The sequence below is a fragment of the Balearica regulorum genome, chromosome 9 (assembly GCF_011004875.1).
Source record: "Balearica regulorum gibbericeps isolate bBalReg1 chromosome 9, bBalReg1.pri, whole genome shotgun sequence".
Taxonomy (NCBI): domain Eukaryota; kingdom Metazoa; phylum Chordata; class Aves; order Gruiformes; family Gruidae; genus Balearica; species Balearica regulorum.
Genome location: NC_046192.1, coordinates 18,884,298 through 18,901,157, shown reverse-complemented (window position 1 = coordinate 18,901,157; position 16,860 = coordinate 18,884,298). Strand labels below are relative to the sequence as shown.

Here is a 16,860-nt window from a genome sequence, read left to right as displayed (position 1 = left end):
CTGGCACCCACCTCCTTGGGTTCCCCAGTGCAATGCTCCCCGTGTGCTCCCCATTCCTCGCTGCCGCTCCCCACCAGCACCCAGCTCCCACGGGGGTCCCCCGGTGCAGCGTGACTCGGCTCTGCCCATCTGCTTGGAGCAAACCAAGCTCTGTGGCAGGAGGCAAGCTACGTAATGATTGCTCTAAAGCTGCCAGGGCTTACGGCAAATTCAATGGCTAAAATACAGCCCCTGAAAGCCCTGGCAGCCCTCCCGCTCTCTGGCTGCATTAGTTGCAGGGAGAGCTGTTTGCTCATGCGCCCGGGTCACGGCCTTCTCGGCTGCAAGTCGGGACTGTAATTTCCCTGTGGTTATTTCTTAGATAACTTATTTCAGGTTTTTATGATGCTTACAAATTGGACAACATCTTAAAACGTAATTCAGGCCTTAACTGGCTTTAAATGTGTGTGATTTTACAGGGATGTGTAAAATATTTTTAAGTGTTGGTAAATTCCAGGGACTGGAGCTGTGGGTGGACGGGGAGGGATGGAGGGTCCGGCCCCAAAAGGCTTTTGGAGACACAGGCTGGGAACCAGCAATGGGGGTCATTTTCAAGCATGAGGAGCTATGTAGTTCAAGCAGGCTGCAGAGCACGTAACGAAGTGTGTATGGATGGCGAGTCTGAATCTCCTCTTCCCCTTAAAATTGGTTTAGTTTGTACAAATTACCTGTGGAGCCTGATGCTCGACCCTGGTAGGTGAGAGGTGCCATGGCCGGGAGATGGGTCCTGGGCACTGGAAACAAAAGGGCCCAAATGAACTGGAGTGAAGGTGTGTTCCTCGGGAGTGCTGACGAAGAGGGCAGGAACCGGCCGTGTGAACCATCTTGTGCCTCTGCATGATCTCCCACCGAACCCTTCCTGCTGGGGAAGGTGGCTGCTCTGGGGACACAGCCAGCCGTGGGCCAGGCGCTGCCGCCCCGGCTTCTGCAGCGCTTGCTTGGCTGCCAGCAAAGCAGCAGGCGGGGGCTTGAGGCAAACCCCACCCTGAGAATCTGGGGGTCTGCGATGGGTGTGTGGGACGGCAAGAGGGCTGCAGCCGCCCTGCCTCTTGTCTGGGACAGGCGCAGGGTCTGGCAGAGCTGTGGTGGCTCCCATCATTCGTGCGGGGGACTGGCTTGCTGCCACGTGTGTTAGAAAGCAGCGGAGGAGAACATCCCAGAGGTGACTTGCAGGGGTGGGTAGGGAGGTTTCTGTTGTGTACTCCCTTCGTTAATGAGCTGGCAGGAGGCACCACTCTGGCTGGGATCGGATTTGCCAATACTGACAGAACCGGGGCTGCTAACACAGCGCACAGTCCTGGGGCAGAGGCACCTGGGTGCATCACACCGGTGAGACCAAGCAGGTCCTTGTCCTTCGTGAGCAGGAGCTGGCTGCCATGGGGGTGAAACTAAGGAAAATGGCTGTGCGGAGAAGAGACGGAGGGAGAGTTGGATCGCAAAACAAACACGATGCCACAGCGAGGAGCTGGAGCCGATGGGCGGGTGCCGCTCTCAGCAGTGCGGTGATGGGACTGATGCTGCTTCTGAGCTGGGAGGCAGGGCAACCCTCCCAAGCAAACTGGCTGTTACAGGAGGTGACATCTTGGTGAGCAGAGCTCGGGGAGGTGGGAGCCTCCCAGACGTGGCACCAGCCTACCTGCCCTTGTCCCCGGTGCCCGGAGCGGGTAGGGACCTCTGCGAGTGTTTGCATTTGCAGAAATAACGCGGTTGTCTTGCTCTGCCCTTTCGTGAGGGTGTGGGGATTTCACTGAAATGCAATCCCAGGAAAGGCCTGGGATTTTGGCTGTTGTTTCAGGCACATAAGGAAGATGTTATTGTCAAGTGCTCCCCTCCATCCCGGCAGAGCGGTGCTGCGGAGGTCGCTGGAGGCTGCAGGGGAGGCAAGGGGAGCTGGGGCACCCCTGGGCAAGGCAGGGTGGCAGCAGAGAAGCCGGGCAAGCTCTTTGGCACATGGTCTGCTATTACAACAGCACCCATGGCCAGGCTGGCCTGGCCCACCAGCTTCTCCCTGCTGCCAGGCTCGGATGACAGCAGCCGCCAGTCTCATCACCAAAGCCCACGTGAGCTTTCCTGCTTGCCTCTCTTCCAAAAAAAGCAACTTCCAACCCACGGGAGAAAACTGAGCGTAATGGCAGAGACGCTGCGATGATGCATCGTCTCACCGACACCTACCTGCGTCTGCGGGAGGAGGGACCCGCTTTGGCAGGCGTCCTGCCCGGGCAGCCCCGGACCCCTGCTGCGGGGGATGGAGTGGGGGGGACGGCCACAGCCGCCTGCTTTATTGACACTGGGAGTTTTCATAACCCCATCAGGGAGTAGAAGAGAGCGTATGATTAACATTCGTCCGGAGCAGATTGCTCCAGGAGATGCTGCTGATCCCTGGGAGACACCCCAAGAAAGCCTCTTGCGAAGCTCCTCAGGGACGGGCAGAGCTGGGGGGTCCCTTCCTCCATGCGCAGCCCACGCCCACGAAATGGGCTGAGCTCCTGCAAGGATGCCCCGGGGACAGTGAGGGGTTGGGGACCAGCGAGGGGTTACTGGGCTCTGGTCGCGTGCTGCCAGCAGGCACGGGGCGTCCTGACCGCGGCGGCTGTGCGCGAGGCTCTGGGTGCTGTTTGCTGGAGGGAGCCCTGGGGATGGATCATGCATTTGGGGGAGGCTTTCTCCCTCCCTGAGCTCCCCACGGGGCAGGTTTGCAGGCAGGGGGGAGCGCCTTGGGGAGGTAACAAGGTGCTGACAAGAACTGGTTTGTTTTTCTGGATGGTGTTTCACAGCTCCCCGCGGGGCTGCCCCATCTCCGTGGGGAAATGGGAGCAGCAAGGCAGGGGAGCACCCCGCAGGGGTGAGGCCTGGTCCCGCTCGCAGGAAGGGTGCAGGAGATGCCGGCTGTTGGTACAAATTCAGCCTGGCTCCTCCATAAGGAAGTGATTGAAGCTTTCACGATCTGTTTAACCGGTGACATATGTTTCCTGCAGGCGCGGCGGCGTGCTGCATGCCGGCGGATGAGATACGGCCGCTCGTCCCTGCCTGGCTCTGCCGGCTCGGGGAAGGGCTGGCCCCATCCCCACGGCCGCATTTGATACGGCTACGGGCTGCCGCTCCCTGTGTGGGAAGGGGAAATTGCTCGCGCGGCAAAGGGAAATAAACATGAGGAGACCAGCCCTGACAAAAAAGTGAGTGTTTCTCTGGTTTGAGGCCCCGCTGCAGGCGAGAGCCACATGATGCACAGCAGGGCTGGGGACGAAGGAGGGGGAGCTGGAGCTGCGGGGATGTCTGCGAACTCCCTCTCGCTTATGGGGGGTCCCTCCCTCAGGGTCTCATCTCGGCTTTCATCGCCGAGACATCAGAGGGACCAGCCGGGGGGAGCCGTGCGTTGCGGTAAAGGTCTAATTGCCCAAACCAGTAAGCCCAGGCGGGGTGCTCCGCCAAATTCAGCAGTGGCCAAAGCAGGCTGAGTGCTTTACCCAGGGAGGAGACTGACCCCTAGAAACTGCAGCGGCCGAGCACTCAGGCGCTGGTACCCAGGCTCGGGCTTGCGTGGGTCCCTGCTCCATCCTTACCTGCGCCCCTCAGCTCTTTCTGCCCCATCCCTCAGCACAGGGGAAGTAATTCGTAAGGTAAAAGACTGACTGGGTGCCTTGGGCCAGGAGCGTGCCAGGCTCATGGGGTGCTGGGGTGCCCCTGGGCACGGGGGCTTACCCCCGCCGATGCTGCCACTGCAGAAGCGAGGGGCTGTGGGGCAAGTGGAGTGGTCACAGGGGCCGCCCTGGGGCGGGGAACACCAGAAAAGGCCCCCAAAGAGGAAAATTTTTGTCTCAGCATAGCCTACGTGTCCCCATGGGGACTGGGACAGGAGGAGGCACTGCCAGCCTGTGCTGGGGACACTGTGACCTGGGCAGGCTGGGGTGGGGGCTGAGGAGACATGGGGCAGCTGTGAAGTTGTGAGCAAGAGGATTTGAATTTTATTCAAGAGCTGGAAGCAAGGGAGGCTGGTGATGATCCCCAGGTCTGAGAAGGGTGTTGCGATAGGCTGCAAGCGACCGGGGGCTTCACCCCCCTCCAGGCAGAGGCTGGGGGCAGTGGGAGCCTTCGCCCGTAGTTGGAGCCACGCAGGGGGCTGAGCTGAGGAAAGGGGAGAGGGCAAACTGTTGGGAGAGACCCCAGCCAAGCGGGCTGGGCACTGCCAGGAGGGATGCTGGCCTCACTGGGGGGGTGAGGGGGGGTGTCCACGGTGGCCAGTGAGGCTGATATCCCTCAGCCTGGGGCCCAGCCAGCATGAGCCCGAAGACCGGTTTGCAGCGGAGGTGGTAAACTTGGCGTGAGAGTGCAGGGAGGAGCGAGGGAGGGAAGGGATGAGGAGGTTTTACGGATGAGCTGGAAGCCCTGGGGGCTCCTCTGTCATTCCATGGGGCCAGCATCTCCTCCTGCACCAGCAACCTGCTGGCTGTCCTGACAGGAAAGGGAGAACCGAGAGCAGGGCTTCCCATCCCTTACTGGAGAGTTTGCCTATAAAACCTAGCCTTCTCCCTTAGCTCCAGCGCAGAGCGCCCTGCAGCCTCCCCACGCTGCAGGCCAGCACCGGCTCCCCAGTTCTCCCATTAGCTCTCGCATCCTTCGGCAACAAGGCACCAGGCAAGCCGGAGGTCCTGCACTCACCTCCGGAGCGTACCCAGCCCCGGAGTGGCAGGAGTCCTTCCTCACCATGTGTCTTTCCGACAGGGAAGGGTGATTTTAGGAAAGGACTCGTGTCTTTCTGGAGTTTTCTTAGCGAGTGCTTTTATCCCCACACTGCTCCGCGTTCAGTGCGTTTATCTGCAGGATTAAAGATGCTTCTTGGAGTAGTTGGGCTTGCCTAGGTTCGGGAGCCTTCAGCTCGCGCCCGTTAGCCCCAGCGCAGGATGCGGAGTGGTACTTTGCTTTGGGAAGCTGGACTGAGCTGATGAGACACCTCGAGCCCATGCGTGTTGGCGGGGGCTGTTTTGTCGGGGATCGGCGTTACCCTCATGAGGTTTTGTGGCTGCAGTCGGCAGCAGCCGGCGCTCTCCCCATCAGGCAGCTGTACATCGGCTAGCCACGGCCCGGGCTTTCTCTGCAGTTTTCAGATGTCGCAGCCCTGTGTTCATTAGCAGATAGCCAAAGTTAGGTCGTGACTTGACGTGGTGGTTTGTTCCAGCGGCGGATTACCCTCACGCGTTACAAATCAGTGCCGAATTTCTCAACGGTTTTGGCACCAGGCGGGTGCCTGGAGCACGTTGCAGGGAGGCGGAGGGAGGGGGAAGGAAAGGGCTGGGGGCGGTGGCGGAGACAGAGCAGGTGAACTTCGCTCTTCCAGCTCTGGAGAAAAGCTCCTTCTCCTGCTCTGATAGCCTTGCAGGGAGAGCCGGGGTTATTTCGCCCCGCTGGCAGTGATGTGGTGAGCTCTGCAGTGCCGTGGCTGTGCTCAGGCACACGGAGCGTCACGGGGACAGGGATGCTTTTCCCAAAAGCTGCTCCCTGTCAGACGCTGAAGCAGCCTGCGCTGACAGCCCGGGATGAGCAGCGGTTGATCGTCCTCCATGTAGCTGCTAGAGATGCCTAAATAATTCATTAATGGTTTGGGGAAATAAAAATATTGTGCAGTGAGTAATTGCTTGTGAATGACGTTGTGCATTGCTCGAGCAGGTCACAGGCGGCCGCAGCAGTGCAGCGTTAGCAGTGTGACATGGTGCAGATCATTTCCTCTGATTTTTATATTATTTTTTATTTTTCTTTTTCCTTTCCATGTGAACTTTCCTGCCTGTGGCTCAGTGCAAACATGAAGGCCTTTTGTTTCCCAGGGAGCTGGGGTGAGGTGGTGTGACTGGAGCGTGGGCTGGTGGTACAGGATGCGGGGAGCAGGCGGGGGCTCACGGGAGCCCCGCAACTCTTTGCGTTGCATGAGGAAGAGAAGGGGCTAGGGGGAGAGCAGCAGTTCCTTCCCCCAAAACCCCATTTCCAGCGGGTGGGACTGGTGGTACCGTGCCAGGCAGAGCCCTCCCCAGCCAGTCCCCACACGCTGCTGGTTGAAGGGTCCCGGGCACCCTGTCCCAGACCCAGCCGTGGGCAGGGAAGGGCACAGGAGCCCTGCGCCGATAGCGGTGACAAGGGACTTCTGTTTCTCCGAAGGGGTCTGGAGAACCTCCCCGACTGCCTGTCTGTCCCCGGTGTATCACAGTGCCGGAGGCGGCAGGCTGGAAGCAGGGCTCCAGCTCCCCATGGGCACCTCGTGAGGGGTGAGGGGCAGGAAGCCCCCGCGCTTCCCTGCGCGGCTCCAAGCAAGCACCCCGCACCAGGGCTGAGCTTTGTGCCCGATGGGGAGTTCATGCCCCGGTGTTAAGCTGCGGCTCGTGTGAGCTCCTGGAGGAAGCCCGTGCTGCGTCCCCCACAGCTCCTGCTTGTCACTCTATTACATTTCCATTTCAACATGAAAACAGCTGGTTTCATGGTACCTCTAACTGTGTTATTCACACAGTCACGCACACAATCCCTGCTGAAAACCGCATTACTCACTGCGGCAGCAGCCCTCTGTCTTGCCGGTACCGAGCGGGTGGTGCCAGCCCCTGGGTCGGGCCACCTGCGTTCCTCTTGCCTTGCCCATGGCCACCCTGGCATCTTGTGGTGAAACCCGGGTGATTCGAGAGGGCAAACTCATTTCAGAGTGCTCCCGGTTCAGCCTGAGGGCAGGATGAACCTGTCTCCATCCACACCAGCTTGCAGTTCCCTGGGAACCCAGCTCTCCCCATGCCACCAGGCCCTGAGGATGGGATGCTTGATGCACTTCAAGGGACAGAGACAACAACTGTTGGCCATGCTCAATAGTGCTTTGTTCTCAGCCTGGGAAGCAATGAAAATCCTCCCGCTTTGAAGCCTGAGGAGGCCTTTTTATTATATCCAGGGCTCCTGGAAAAAGGAACTGCAAATGCTTTCCCGTAACGTGATAAAAAGCTCTCCTGGATGAGACCACGGCAACTTGTTACACGTGAGAGTGGTGAGTCAGCGCAGCGTGGGGCTGAGCTCAGTGCTTACCCAGCCACTGGAAATCACTGGTTCTTGGGGTGTATGTACCAAGGCTCTTCCAAATCCCAGTTACAAGTCCTGTTGAGCTTGCATTCCCCCCTGGAGACCTGGCAGCTGCCTGGTGCAGGTGATGCGTGGTGGCTGCGGAGAGCAGCACGGGGGGGTGGATGGGCGGTGGGCATGTCCCTCCCCGTGCCTCCGCAGCAGGTAGCGCAGGGCAGAGCCACGCACGTGCCCCAGCTTTGCATTTTAACAGCAGACGGTTGTCTAGGAACAATAAAAATGATCCGCTAATAGGAAAAGTGCCTAGGAGACAAGAGGTGCTTAGCTCGAGTAGGAAGCCAGGTTGTAATTTACAGTGGCCATAAAGCAGCCTGGTGTGGGCTGAGCAGAGGTCTGCCCCCCCCTCCCCTGGCTGGGGAGCGTGGGGAGGTGCAGGTCCCGCAGCCGGAGAGAGCCCACGAGCGTCCCGCGTTTGCACCCAGCGGTGGGCAGCTGTGGGCGAGGGCCGGGGTGCGCGGTGGGATCCCTGTGCACGTGGCATCGGTGCTGCTGGGGATGGGGGCTGCACGGGGGGGGGGGCTTGGGGTTGCTCCCCATCCCTTCCCACCGGGCTGGGGCACAGCTGGGGCTCCCTGGCACAGCCCCCGGTCTGGCTGGGAAACTCCTAAACGGTGAGGCTGGCCTAATTAGTCTGCTTAATCTTCCCCCATAAATCACTCCTCCCCATCCCCTGCAGACTATCGGCAGCATCTGAAGTCATTAGTTAATTTAAACCTGGGAGTTCACACGTTGGCTTATCGGGAGCTATCTCCGTTCCCGCTAAGCGCTTGCTTGGTGCTGTCTCTGCTGCTAGATCCTATCTGCGCCCGCTTTGAAGCGGTGATGGGCTGCCGAGCAGGCAAGGCGCGCTGCCTGCTTCCCTGCCTGCTGGCAGGTGGGAGGGGAGATGGAGATCCTGCTTCTCTCCCTCCCCGCACTCCCCTTTTTTGAACTTCTCTGACTCATCCGTTTGATTTGATGTTTTCACCTTTGTTTTACAAATAGCAGTTTGCCCGAGCGCTGGAAGGAGAAGGTGGCTCCGACGTTGCTGCGGCTTCCCCGGCTGCGAGGGTAGATGCCCGGGTCCCCCGGGCGGGCTGGCAGCCAGGTGAGCGGGGTCCTGGGGGGGAGGCCGGTGGGAGCCCAGCTTGCCCTCGCACCCGGCAGGGACGTGGGGAAAGCTGGGGGCTACTGCGGGGTGGCCAGGGGGAGGTGGGGGCTTGGCCGGGCATCCCACTAACGGCTCGTATTGCCCATCGGTTGTGCTGTCACCTCTCCATCATCATCCTCCTCCTCGAGTCTCCAGCCAGGTGTGAGCGGCACTCCCCAAGGCTCTGGGGTGGGATGTCCTCTTCTGCATGGGGATCAGGGCTTCCTAAAGTCAGCTGTGTTGGCTTGGGGACAGTCCTGATGGCCCAGGCACACCCCCGTCCTTGCAGCTGTGTGGGCAGGCAGCGGTGAGCCCCAGAGTCTCTGCAGGGCCAGCACAGCCACAGGACAGCTCGGCTCAGCGCCCGGTGCAAGGCAGGCAGTGGGCAAGGGGGGGGGGGGTGGCAGAGGGGAGGGTGAGAGCCGGGCTGGGGAGACCCGACAGGAGCCTGCAGCAGCGGGGTCTGGCGGCTCCTGGCTGTGTTTCCGTGGGGTGCTGGGGGGGTGTGGAGTCATCCTGGCCATCCTGTGCCGCTCTGCACCCGCGGGTGGGCAGCACCCAGGCCGGGGGATGTCTGGCTGGGTGCCCCCCTGCAGGCAGGGCTCTGCCCCGCAGAGTGGCTTGGGGAAGCCCCATCCGTCCCACAGCAGCACCCCCGGGGCGGCAGCCAGACACCCTGCCAGCACAGCGTGCCTGGCCCACGGCCCTCGAGGGGGCTCTGGCTGCCTGCACAGGCCGGCACCGCGCACACATGGTGCGGGCGATGCTGTAGACCTGGAGGGTACGTGTCCTCCCCCTGCACCCTCCACACCCCTGGGCTCTGCTCCCACTGCTCCCACGAGGGCGAGGGATGGCTGCTCTCCCTGGGACCTGCCAATCCAGGCTGCTTCCAAGGATGTTCTGTGCATCCCTCGGGCACGGTGACTGACAACCCAAAAGAACCAGTGCAGCCAGCTTTTTGGAGCCACATTTTTGGCCAGAGCACCCTGATCGGGCCCCTTTAAAGCATCCTGGTTGCTCAGCAGGCAGTCCCGCTGCCGGGGGTGGTTGCAGGAGGGAACACGGTGCCTGTGCTCCCCGGCTGGCTTTGTGGCCGTCCTTTTCCTCTCGCTCCCTTATTCCAAGGGGGAGCTGCAGTCTTGTTTGGTTTTGTAGTCCAAGCTCTGGATTTATTGCTTCCAGGTCTTTGTGTGTTTGTTCATTAAATGAAAGACGGCTGGGTGAGCCTGCTTTCCACTCCTCCGGCCCCCCTCCTGCAGCCCGGAGGGAATCCTTTGGACGATGCCTCCCTTCATGTCTCACAGGCACCCAAACACCCAGTGGGGCTGCGTGAGCAGGGGACACATCCATGTGGGGTGGTGTCCTGTGAGACGTGTCCCGATGCCCCCGTCAGATGCTAAACCTGTGCCCTGGGTGACGGGGACAACACGGCTTTGGGCTGAGAGCGAGCCGGGGCGGGTGCTGGTACCACCCTGTGCACCCCCCCGGGCACTAAGGACCACGCTGGGGCACAGCGTGTGGGGGGCACGGGGCCCTGGCTGGGCATGCTCGAGTTGTCCCCTGTGCCCAGGCTGATGCTCCCCTTCTGCTGCGGCTGGAAGACATGAGCTCCCGATTAACGGATATTTCAACCAGACGGACGGGCTGCGGTGGCCGGGGAACACACAGCAGGAGGGGACGGGGGCAGGACGCGTGAGAGATGAGAGGAGAAGCCAATTTACGCTGGAATGTAAATACGGCAGCGGCACGCTGCTCCGTGGGGTGCGTCACCCCCCTCCCGGTCCTGGGACCAGGGTGAGAGTGGCCGGTGACATCTCAGACCTCGTCGGTGCCACGGGATGGCAGAGCCCGCGTCTCGCCTGGCTGCTGTGCAGAGGTGAGGAGGAGGAGGGTGAGGGACTGTGGAGACTGTTCCTGCTCTCTGCAGTGATGTACCGCAGGTCGCACCTCCACTGGCAGAGGGATGGAGTCTCAGCCATCCCCTGATAATCCTGAGAATCAATAGCAGCGTCTCTAGCCCCCCTGGATGTGCGGAACAACAGCTCGGAATTAAGAGGAGAACTTCACAGCAGGATTAACTCTGAAACCTAGTGACAACACTTTAAGTATCTGTGCTATCTGTGTCCCTGCTGCTCATTCTAGCAGCTAGCTCTTACTAATGAGCTTTACTCAACAGCACTAGATTTGTCTGTAAGAGCAACATCCAGGGATCAAGAAGTAAGGTTTAAAGATGCAAATATTCTGTGAGATATCCAGATTTAAATGTCTTTTTTTTTTTTTTTTTTTTGGTGTTGTTCCTTAGCCTGGAGTCCAGGGATAAGTTTTAAAGGAAACGAGGAAAGATCCTCCAGAATACGAGACAGAGAAACTTTTAAAAAAGAAAAGACCAAATAAAGTAAAAACACCATTATTTTTATTTTTTTAGTTTAAAGCCACTGAATTTGGAAAAGTTTCCTTCTGCTCACGCAGGGCCGTGGGAGCACAGCTGCCCCAGCCTTGGGGAGCCGGTCAGGTTTGTCCACTCCTCTCTGGTTTGCAGAGCATCGCCAGGGAAGCCATGCCCTCACGGACGGGTGCTGAGATCAGCGGCGCAGGGTGAACCCCAACCAGCCACGTCTCTACCCAGGGCAGTGGGAGCTCAGCAGATGGGTCCATGGCAGATGACAAAGAGCCTCAAATAAGTCCCTAAAAAGTCCAGCCCAGGCTGGCAGCGGGCTCCTCTCCTGCCCCAAGGCTGGACCCCAGTGCAATGACCTGAGCTCGGACACAGATGCTGGGAGAATTCACACCCCAAGGCAGGTTGGTTTGGGGGGTTTTTAATCTTCCACACGACTGCTTTTTTTGCTTTTTTTTTTTTTCCTTCTTCTTCATTTTGAGTCAGGAGTAATAACTGCTAAAGATGCATATGGAATTTGAATATGAATGATAAGAACAGCTGTGTATATCTATTATGAATGAACATAAACAGAAATGTATAAACTGAGATTTTGGGGCTTTTGGAAGAATTAGTGCCTTTGTTCCTGGATTTTTTTCCTATCAAAGTTTGAACCAAAGCCCATTAGCCTGGACTTTCCCGCAGCCGACCAAGCCAGGAGCTTCATTTCGCCCTGGCTCTGAGCCACGCCGAATTCTCCTCAACAGCTCAGTGAGCCCTAATCCTAACAAATTTACCCAGAGAAGTGGGTCTCTTATTACACAGCCTAATTTGAATGCTTTCCAAGGTTAATTTCTGCTCCCTCTCTCTCTCCAAACATGCCTGCCCCTCCAGAGCCAGCTCCCCCCTTCCCCAGCCCCCCCCTCCAGCTCCCCGTTTGCGCCAGCCCGGGGGGAGCAGCCCACTTCACTGCCACGATGGTTTTTAAACGAGAAAATAATGTGATGTGCGTCCCTGGGTCCAGGCTCTGCCCGGAGGGTTTCTTAATGCCGAGCGACTTCCTTTGCAAATTAATTGCAACTTTCGTCGGGCAAAAATAGCCCTGGAAGCCCCTTCCCCACGGGCTCTTCCGCATGTGATATTACTCAGTTCATAAGCTGATTCCTGCGACTCTTATTTCTTCCTTCCCTTCCCTTCCCCGGCGTGCCGGTGGCTGCCCACGAGGGTACCGGCGGGACGTCCCACTGACAAGGCAGCCGCGCCGGGGCGAGGGGAGCATCGCTGCCGCCTGGCCAAGCTGGCCCCGGCTCTTGCTTTGCAGCAGGCTGTGCAAGAAAACCTCAGCGTGGGGAAACCGAAACCCGGCTGAGCACGGGGAGCAGCTGCCAGATCCATTAAGGAAGGAACCAGCCGTGCCTGGTGGGCGGCTATCACCGGAGAGGGGTGGTGGAGGGGCTGCCGGGTTGGTACGGGCTCGCAGGCACCCAGGGGTTAAAAGGAAGGGTTTGGTGGAAAAAGGGTCTGGAGGAGCCAGGAGCCCACCTCGCCCACTGGCTGGATGCGGCCCCGGGGGTGCTTTCTGCTGGTTTTGAGCCGCAAGAAGCAGAGCGGCTGGTGTGGGTGGAACAGCAGCCTCGCAGCCCTGGGCCAGGGGTTTCCCGCACCCCGTAAGGCAGTGAGGTCCCCGGTGTGTGCCGCAGGGTGCTCTGCCCTTCTCCCAGCTGCCACAGCAGCCGAGACTCACCCTGCTTCCTCTGCTTTCCTCGCTTTTGCTTCTTTATACTCAGCTCAGACTTTTAGATCTGCTCACGCTGAGCGTCACAGGGAGCACAGCACGCCAGCACCCCGGCAGGTGACGGGGAAGGGACTGGGGACGTGCCCTGTGCCGTGCCGGGGCAGGCTGAGCCGGGCTGGAGCGCCAGCGGGACCGAAGCACCAGGAGCGGCACCTGGAGCAGCGCTGGACCCTTCCCAGGGGTGATGCCACAGAGATGTCCTCTCTAAAGTACCGGTGGTGATGCCATGAAGATGTCCTCTCTGAAGTACCCCTGCAGGTCACGTCTGCTGCCACATCCCGCTGCCAGGTAACCTCTGGTTGTTGCTCCCTGTCCCTCCGAGGTGTTGCTGCCCGGCACTTGTCTCACCGAGCGGATAACCACGTTTGACGATTTTGCTCCAGGCGTACGAGCTGCACGTATCAAAGCTGAACCGCATCTTATCTCCTGGCTGTGTTCCTGCCTGCTCCCAGCCCAGGAGTCCTGGCTGAGGGGCGTTCACAGCGGCTCCCCAGCACTGTGTGTCACGGTTTTGGGGCGGGGGAGGGAGCCCCAGGGCAAGTGTCCGGGCTGCAGGTCAGAGGGGCTGGTACAGCAGGAGGGTCCATCTGCCGGGAGGCTGCTGGTCATTGCTGTAAGGTCAGCCTTAAATAATGGGAATAATAAAAATAAGGCAGCCTGGAGGAAAAGAGAGAGCAAACTGAATCCTAATGAGGTTGCACAGACGCATCAGCATGATCATTTCATGGAAATCACTTTAAAAAGGCAAAAACCCCATCAGGTTTAGGTTGAAGGACATGGGGGGACAGCAGCCAGGGCGCAGTCCCACAAGGCCACGGAGGTGGCCTGTGTCCCCGTCCCCACCAAGGTCGCACAGGCATGAGTTGCTCCTGCCCCGCTGCGCTGGGGAAGGTCCAGGGCAAGCCCTGGCTGCAGAGGGGGTGGGAAACGGGCCCAAAGGATGGAGGGACAAGCTGCTCCGTGCAGGACGGGGACTGACACCTTGTCACCAGCTTTGTTGCAACCAAGTGTGGTACCTGGTGTGAAGGGGCAGGACGTTTGCTTTTAGGGATGGCCAGAATTTACTGAGAGTTGTGGTGGCAAACACTGAAAGAGGAAGTTTTAGAAGGGAAATAAAACATTAATGCCTCAGGGCTTAAGGTGATCCTCGGTGCCAAGGCAGGAAAGTAATTAGTGCTGTAGATGGGGAAATAACCAGCACTAAATGGAAGCTGGGCAAGGGCAGGTTGAAGGGGCCATAAGGAGGATGGGCAGGGGCTCTCCAGGAGACAGCAGGGACTGAGCCCCAAGCCTGGAGCCCCCCCAAGACCCCTCCAGCACACCGAGCCCCGGCAGCAACCGTCTTGCTGGGGGGATGCGCCTGCAAACCCCCCCAAGCCCTCCTCCTCCTCCTCGCCCTGGCTCCCGCTGGCCACGGGCCAGGCGAAAGGCTCCCCCGAGCACGGCGGGGACAGGTCCAACTCTGCGCAGCTCCAATTATCCCAGGCTGGAGGCTTTCCAGGAATCCCATCCCCTCTCTCTCTCCCCCGACCCTGCCTCCCCAGCCTCCCCCCCTCAAAGCAATTTGACTTTTATAGTAATAACTTCTGAACCCTGAATGGGGGCCGTGCCAAGGAAAGCAGCAGAAAACAATGTGATGGGCCTCGGCAGGCGTGGAAGCTCCAGCGACTGAGACCAGCCCTAAAATAACTTTCAAGCGATTGTTATTTATTCTGGGAGAAAGTTCGTTCATTCACAATTTGGAGGGGAGATAAATCAGGGCGGGCTCAGGCTGCAGAGGCAGCGCGCCGCAGCTGCAAACGTGGGGTGCCTGCAGCGCAGGGTGCGACCAGCTCACCACGGTCCTCGTGCACGTGTGCATCCCCGTGTCCTGCTGAAAAAAACACACTGATTTTTTTTTTTGTTTGTTTTTTTTTAAGGGTGTTTGGGTTCAACCGAAAGCCCTGGGTTCAGGTGGAGGAGTCCAGCTTGAGGCTGGGGCTCTGTGTGTGCCGCTGGATGCAAGGGGCTGCGTGTCGCACGTGTCCGTGCCTGCACATCTTTCGGCTTCCCCAGCACGCTGTTTGGTGCGACCGCTGGTGCCGCACACCACCGGCTTGCACGCCTGCCCCTGGGTTTAGCACACTTGAGCCGTGGGTGCCTGACGGGCAGCGGGCGGTGCAGACAGGCTCGGGGCAGGGAACACGAGCAGCATCCCGCTGCGGGTCCTGGTGAGCATTAGCGTGTGCGCGGTGGCTGCTGGCTCCCATCGGCTGGGCAAGAAGCAAGTTATGTGACCTCAGTAATGCGGTGACATTCCCACAGCTCCAAGCCTGCCGCGGCTTCCCTGCAATTCACCAGGGCTGCACCAGAGCTCCCGGCTCTGCCGGAGGAACCTTGGGCAGGCAGGGTGACCGCGACCGCTTCCTGAATACGGGACAATCCTCTCTGGAGGAGGCAGCCAGCAGGCAAGGCAGTCCTCGGCAGCACCATGCCTCTGCTCGTGCTGCTGTGTTTTATGGTACCTGTCACCACGGGCTGGGCACCGGTCGGGATCTGAAGCGTAGTAGTGGCTCTGCCAGGCATGGCTCGGGCTGCCTGCGCACCCCAGGCAGGTTTGGAGAGTAACTGCTGAGGAAAGGCATCTGCCTGAGGGCTGGGAAACGTGGTCCCTGCCTGCTGGGAGATGGAGACCTTGCAGTGTGGCTCTGCAGGCAGGTGGGTGGGATGGGGACCCGACTGGGGACAGCAGGCATTGCCAGCTTTGCGTGCAGATCATCTCCAGGAAGGATGCGCATCCAAGACCACCTGCTCACAAGCATCTCTGGTGCAAAGCTCTATCATGGTCCACCGTGGCGCCAGCTGGCTCAGCCACAATGCCACGGCGGCATGGGGCGGCATCACCATTGGCACCAACCTTGTACACCAGCTCTTGGAGGCTGCACAGCTCGGGAGTGGGGAAACCCTGCCACGTCCCCTCCTGCACGAGGACAGCAGGGCTGCCTGCAGTATGCAGGACCTTGCTGAGAGTCACCTAATGTTTTTGCTTTTGGATTTGTCTCTGATGTGTGGACACAGCAGAGCCGTGCCCTGGAGCTGCAGAAGACACCCAGCCTGGTGCTGCCAAGGGGGTGATTCGGTCCCGTCCCTTGCTGAGTGAGGAGGACACGAGTTTATGTTTAAAAACACAAACACTCTGGTACCGGATAAACTGTCGCTCAGCTGCCCTCACGGTACAGACCATGGGGAGAGCAGGGTTAAAGCTGGGTCAGACACCGGGCAGAAGCAGCCCTCCAGCAGCGCGCCGGTCGGCACACACAGCTTCCTGCGTGGCACGGTGCCCGCGACGGTGAGACTGGCCCTGCTGGGCCACATCCCTCATCCTGCTAGGCAGGAAAGCCTTCGGCCCCGTGTTCCTCCTCACCTCTCCGCGTCCCCTGCCCTCTGCCCCGCCACCGCTGCGGGCAGCCCCGTGCCTGCCAGCTGACTTCCAGCCTCGCTGCTCTTCGGGCTCTCTGAGCAGCTCGTGATCTTGGCAGGCAGCTCAGGGTCTTACCATCCATTATTACATCGATTATTTTTGTTTTCCTGGCTCGAAAGGGCTCTTCTCTTGCCTCGCTCCTGGCTGGCCCCAAGCCAGGTTGGACTGAGCACAGAGCGAGGGGAGCAGGGAGCACCCTGAACTGCTGGGGCAGGGGACCCCGGTGGGATGCAGGAGATGGGGCGGAGGGGAGAAGAGATCCTGTACCTCCTCCTAAAGGTTCAGACTAGAAATCAGCACCTGCTTGGCTAATTCATTAGCTTCGATTAGCGATGATGAAGCTTAGAGCAGTTAATGGGCTCCCTCCCGCTGGTAAATCTCCAAGAGGAGCTCAGCGAGGTTATCTGTACCAGCAATGGCCAGGGAAGGGTGGGCATGAGCACAATTGAATTAGGAAGCTGTTAAATGAAGAAGCCAAACTGAGCCAGAGTAGGGATGATGCAAGACGGCCACACCGCCAAAACACGGGCAGAGCATGGTGCCTGGCTGTGCCCAGCTGGGTCCTGGTGCTCCACTCCCCATGGACGCCAGCCCAGGCTGAGGTTTGGTGCCGCATCTGCTGGCTCTGTCCCTTGCAGATCCCTTCACCAACACCTTCTTCTCTCTACGTGGGCTGCATCTTCCTCTAAGTGGGGGTTCCTCCACAGCCTGGGTTTGGTTGTTTATTAAATCAGCTAAGTAACCTATTTGTGATGATGATGTGATGTAGTGACCTGAAAATAATCTCTGTATTAAAATATACATGTATGTATTTGTTTTTTGCGGTTATGAATGTAATCCCACAACCCACTTAGGAGCCAGTAATTTTCTGGCTGAGGTGGGAAGTTGCTGACATCTTGTGATACATGACAAGATTGATTGTATTTGCTTACCCTTTGACCTAATAAAGAAAAATAATGTTCCTT

The 16,860-nt window shown here is 59.0% G+C and overlaps 1 long non-coding RNA gene across 3 annotated transcripts; it reads left to right on the top strand.

Annotated features, from left to right (window-relative positions):
* The first annotated feature begins 672 nt into the window (after nucleotides 1-672).
* Nucleotides 673-16,852, top strand: LOC142602950 (uncharacterized). Of its 3 annotated transcripts, none has more exons than XR_012836803.1 (4): nucleotides 673-3,212; nucleotides 8,122-8,224; nucleotides 9,837-10,142; nucleotides 10,806-16,852. It is a non-coding gene; the product is annotated as an uncharacterized LOC142602950 (long non-coding RNA). The 3 variants fall into 3 exon arrangements; XR_012836802.1 differs by having other exon boundaries at nucleotides 9,837-12,059; nucleotides 12,428-16,852; XR_012836801.1 differs by having other exon boundaries at nucleotides 9,837-16,852.
* Nucleotides 16,853-16,860: the final 8 nt, after the last annotated feature.